Source organism: Sinocyclocheilus grahami, unplaced genomic scaffold (assembly GCF_001515645.1).
Source record: "Sinocyclocheilus grahami isolate Dianchi unplaced genomic scaffold, SAMN03320097.WGS_v1.1 scaffold798.1, whole genome shotgun sequence".
Lineage (NCBI taxonomy): Eukaryota > Metazoa > Chordata > Actinopteri > Cypriniformes > Cyprinidae > Sinocyclocheilus > Sinocyclocheilus grahami.
In genome coordinates this window covers 35,018-40,631 of record NW_015505977.1, presented here as the reverse complement: position 1 = coordinate 40,631, position 5,614 = coordinate 35,018, and the positions used below count along the sequence as shown (strand labels likewise).

Genomic DNA, 5,614 nt, shown 5'->3' with positions numbered 1-5,614 from the left:
TTTTTTTTTTTTTTTGCCTGTCAAGTAGAAACCAGGCCAATGGGGTGCAAGGCTGCCAAAAATAAATGGATATTAAAGATGGACACATCTTGCACCTGTATGTTGGAGACCCATTAGCTTTTCAGTTACAGCAACAACACAAAGCCCTCAACGTCCAGTGGCTCTCGGTGGGCATTTGACCTGCTACCAGGAATATAACAGTCGGTAAGAGGGGGCTCCAATACATTTTGTTTGTATTTTCAAATTCTGCTACGATCTGAAGCTGAGAATTAACTCGAAGTTTGATCTACACATGAGCTCTCGCTAAGAACATCGAAAAATAACACGGCACGGTTAGGAACATTCCGCGCGTGTTTGATTTTCCCTCAGAAAATTGCGTGCTTCAAAGGAACGCTGTACGACGAACGGGACAAAATCTGACCGAGACCACCTCACCTTACATCACTGAAATAACAAACTGATTTTTATTGAGCCAAAAAACTAATATTACTCCCTCAGCACAAACCAATAACCATATTAGTACGATTCTCAACTCGTTTTACACGACAGGCTGAGAGAACAAACGTGCGGCCGCCGTGTTGAAGATTCCCACGAGAAACTGTTACGTTTGTTTGTTCTCGTTCTGGTTCTTCCAGTGAAAGTCTACATTAATCACATGGGCTACCGACCAAAGAATACACTTACAAATATTCATAGCATTGCGCTTGTTTTATCATCCTGTTGACTTTTGTCACGCTATTAGGCTACAGAATGTCTCGGTACGTCAAACACCTGGTCTGGAATTGCTCCAGGTGTGTTAGCAAATCAACACGTGATCCGCAAAGTATTTTTACACAAATGCCTCGATTCAAGAGTGTGTAGCACACATCAGCTATCTTTCAGTGAAGCGTAATGACCCATATGCATTTCCGATTGAAAATTAAACTATATGCAGTGGGAATGAAAGCTTACGTCAAGACTGAGAATGTCTCATGAAAGTACCAAAGATCACCAGAACAGTTTATCTTGAAGATGAGCACAGATTCTTAAACTGCATTTTAATGCACGTGTGCATGTCCTTGAACAGCACAGACTTTTCCAGCATCCAATTTGTGCATGCTCTGTGGTTCACACCGTACTCCAACACTGTGCCACGGCGAACCATTTACTTACGGTCAAACTTTGTCCTGCCAAGGTCAATATTCCAAGGTCCCACTACACGTGATTTCAGTATACAGACGCCTTTACTGCTTGTAACAAAAGTTTGAAAAAAATATTAACATAATATGCGTTACAATGCGTTACAAGTACACTCTTTGTAACTTAAACATGCTACTTATTCGGCTCTATAAATGGTGATTTATCAACTAGCTTACAACTTTTAAAGTGAACATGGATAACTCTGATAAATAAGTGAAAAAAGAGTGAACATTTACATTAAAAATGAATTAATTAAATAAAATAAACATTTAAGATCCATGAAGGAATGAATTTAAAAATAACCAGTATTGTTGTCAGTAACAAAATTTCAAGAGACAAAAGTTCAGGTGTAAGAAATACTGTGTACATACATGTTCCACTAATTTTACCAGTTGATATTTCAATTAATTTCAATATAATTTATAATAAAGATTCAAAATAAAAGTTAATGCTAAATATTTAAAATAAATAAATAAATAAATAAATCAGTTTAAATACAATTTTAATATATAATTCTAAAGGCATTTTGTGCCCCACTAGTAAAGTAAAAATATGCTGCACCTTTTTAATTTATTTTAATTTAAAATGAATTAATACATTCATTTTAAAATAAATTGTAATTTTAAATAAATACAAGCTAAATAATTAAAAGTGAATCATTATTTTTATTTATATTTATTTTTTAAATATGGGTGCAGCAGGCGCAATGATATTACGCAGCGCCTGAAAATAGGCTTATTGGAAGTTACCTAGCTGGGACTATTTTCAGGCACTAACCATTTACTTACGGTCAAACTTTGTCCTGCCAAGGTCAATATTCCAAGGTCCCACTACACGTGATTTCTCATATGTCTGCGGAAATGACGAACATTGTTTTCAAACTTTTTTTATTAACATAATATGCGTTACAATGCGTTACAAGTAAAAACTGGTTTAGCACTTTTAAGCACTTAGCACTTTTAGCTTAGCTTAGCATAGATCATTGAATCTGATTAGACCGTTAGCATCTCGCTCAAAAATGACCAAAAGTGCTACCGCCAGACCCGGAGATCGTCTGAATGGATTAGAAAACGGTAAAACTCAACTGTTTAGCTCTAGGGGAGTTGGAAAATGAGCCTATTTTCAAAAATAGTGGAGTGTTCCTTTAAAGCCACTGGGCCACTCTTGTAAAGTTTCAAATTAAGAAATATGCTGCACATGTTAACTTTGTATAATTTTTTAATTTGTTAAAAGTGTAACTCTTAATTTTTTTAATATTGAGGCCCCCTAGTAAAGTTCCAATGTAAGGAATATGGCACATGTTGGCATTTTAGTTAATGTAAATATAAAATAAATTAATATAAAATAAATTAAAAATGAAAAAATTAAGTTTAACATTTTTTAAAGTAATTTTAAAGACATTTTGCACCCTCATTGTATGTTTACTGAGGCCTGCTAGTGGGCCCCAATCTTAGCTTGGCTGTAAGACACCTGTCTGTGAGCCCTCGGAGGATGGAGATTGACCCGGGAATGAAAGCCTTGCAGGAGATCTGGGAAAGCAGCAGATGTGGGCTCAGCAGAACCTGGTGTCTAGACGAAGGTGCCATACCTGCATTCCTTCCAGAGCGACTCATCCCAGCCGGCTTAAGGTCGCTGTTGAGCAAGACACGTGGGAGTGAATAAGAGCTTCAACACGAGTGCTCTAGCTCCAACAGGCTTTGGCAGATGGTCGCGCTCTACACTGGAGCGCCACATGTCAACATCAGCCGACCGCAGCCCCCCAGCATCCCCCTTCGTCCTGTCACACTCATAGGCCACACATTAAACAACACATGCAAACCCCCCAATCATCTAATTACACTATTTGAGAAAAGCATGTCATTTTAGGTTAGTAACTCGCCATTGAAGCGTTTACGGAGTCTGCAATTTGAAGGAAAATCACATACGAGTGCTGCTGTCGGTGCATTTAGGCCGTGCTGCACTAGGCAAAAATGAAAAGGCTAGCTGACGTCACAGTCGCGAGTTGAGGGCCGTCGTGAGGAAAGAAATTAAAAGCTTGGCCTGTGCTGGGCCTTTGAAAATCACTCTTGAAAAAGATGGGTTTAAAGCAGGTCAGGAGAAGAGATGAAAGGGCAAGCAAAATCTATCTATCTATCTATCAATCAATCTGTCCTTTTGTCTATTTATCTATCTATCTGTCCTTTTGTCTATCTATCTATCTATCTATCTATCTTCCATTTTATCCATCCATCCATCTGTTTGTCTATTTATCCTTGTCCTTCTGTCTGTTAATCTAACCTTTTGTTCATCCATCCATCCATCCATCCATCTATCCATCTATGCATCTGCCTACCCGTTTGTCTATGCATACATCATCCATCCATCTATTCACCATTTTGTCCTTTCATTCATTCATTCATTCATTCATTCATTTATCCATCCATCCAGCCAGCCATCCATCTATTCACCATTTTGTCCATCCATCCATCCATCCATCCATCCATCCATCCAACCGTTTGTCTAAACATGTATCATCCATCCATCTATCCATCCATTTATGTTGATGGAGTCTGCAATTTGAAGGAAAATCACATACGAGTGCTGCTGTCGGTGCATTTAGGCCGTGCTGCGCTAGGCTAAAATGAAAAGGCTAGCTGACGTCACAGTTGCGAGTTGAGGGCCGTCGTGAGGAAAGAAATTAAAAGCTTGGCCTGCGTTGTGGCTCTGAAAAATCGCTCTTGAAAAAGACGGGTTTAAAGTAGGTCAGGAGTGGAGAAGAAAAGGCTGGCTATTTAACTGCAGGTAATTCTTCATGAGACGGTTTTACAAATGTTAGGTGAAGTCTTTCGATCTTATTTGGAGATCGAAAAGTACCTGGGGCCAAGAAACCGCAGGCTGTTCTTTCTAAAATGATTTTACGTGAGCCTTGTGCAACATTTGCAGAGGATAAATGCTGTTATAACTCACCTTGCCTTGCCAACCATCTTTATCACATGAGTAATTTTTTAAGACGAGCCGGTCTCCGATGAGCAGTTACCTTGTACATGATTTGCGAAGTTTTTAACCTTTCACAACTGAAAAACATTGCATCACAAAGGAGTAAATCAAGCTGAAACATTGAAATGATCCATTTTGCAAAGGTTAGCAGTAACTGCTTAATACATCGGGAAATTATGAAGGGGTTCAGTGAGAATTATAGCCCAGTGGATGACTCTGGAGATAAATCTGAAACGATGGTGGTCCAAACCTTTTAATCAAATGAGTTTAGGGTTATTTTCAGTCATCACAGAGATTCAGCAATTGCTTTAGAGAAAGAAGCTTCTCGGTCACATAAAACATTTTTTGAATTAAATTAAAACAAATGTTAATATAATAAATAATTAAGAATAAATAAAACATAAAATGAATAAATAAAATAAATTCAGTTTTTGCTTTAGAGAAAGGCACTTCTGATAATAAAAAAATAAAATTAATGTATAATTTAAAAAATCAATAAATAGCATAATTTATCATAAATAGCTTTTTTAACAAAAATCTTAATATTAGATTCAGCAATTGCTTTAAAGAAAGAGGCTTCTCAGTTACACTAACAATACAAAAATAAAAATAAATGTTAATATAATAAAAAAAACTATTGAGAATGAATAAATAAAATAACAAATTCAGTGGTTTCTTTAGAGAAAGAAACTTCTAATAAAAAAATATTTAAAATAATGTATGATTAAAAATAGCATAAATGACAAATTTAAAAATAAAAAATAACTTTTTTTTAATTACATATCTTAATATTACATTCAGCGATTGCTTTAGAGAAAGAGGCTTCTGGATTAAATTTAAAAATAATAATAAAATGTTTATAAAATAAAAAATGTAATGTAATTGAGACTTTTAATCAAAATTTTAACTTAAATAAGAGATTCAGTGATTGTGTTTGAGAAAGAGGCTTCTTGATTAATGTAAAATAATTGTTAAAAAAATATAACAATAGAGACTGTTGTGAAAAAAATATAAAATTAATAAATCAAAACAACAAAAATCAGTGATTGTTTTAGAGGAAGGCATGTAAAAATAATAAAAAAAAATAAATGTATATTCTTGTGACTTAAAAAAAAATTAAATTAATAAATGAAATAAAGGATTGGAGAAAAGGGCTTCTAGATTACACAAAAAAGTTAATGAAAATAAATGTATATAAAACAGACAAAAAAAATTTAGACTTAAACGTATAACTTAAAATAACTTGAATAAATTAGATGAACAAATAAACTACTTTTCAACAAACTTTAACTGATAAATAAAAACATAATAATAATTGCAGATTTGTTTCAGGCTAGTAGCATTGTTATGCAAGTCCAGACTTTGATTTGGCCTGATAAACATTTGCTGGGAAACAAAGAGAGTGTTTGTTTATCCCCAAACATACACCTGAGACAGGCACTCCGCAGGAGATTGTGGG

At 35.1% G+C, this 5,614-nt stretch overlaps 1 long non-coding RNA gene across 2 annotated transcripts in view; it reads right to left on the bottom strand.

Annotated features, from left to right (window-relative positions):
- Window positions 1-5,614, bottom strand: part of LOC107561893 (uncharacterized) — a 10,877-nt gene that overhangs the window by 2,718 nt on the left and 2,545 nt on the right. For both annotated transcript variants that reach the window (XR_001605929.1, XR_001605928.1), the window contains one exon: window positions 2,768-2,956. This is a non-coding gene — a long non-coding RNA (uncharacterized lncRNA). The remainder of the gene's footprint in view (window positions 1-2,767; window positions 2,957-5,614) is intronic.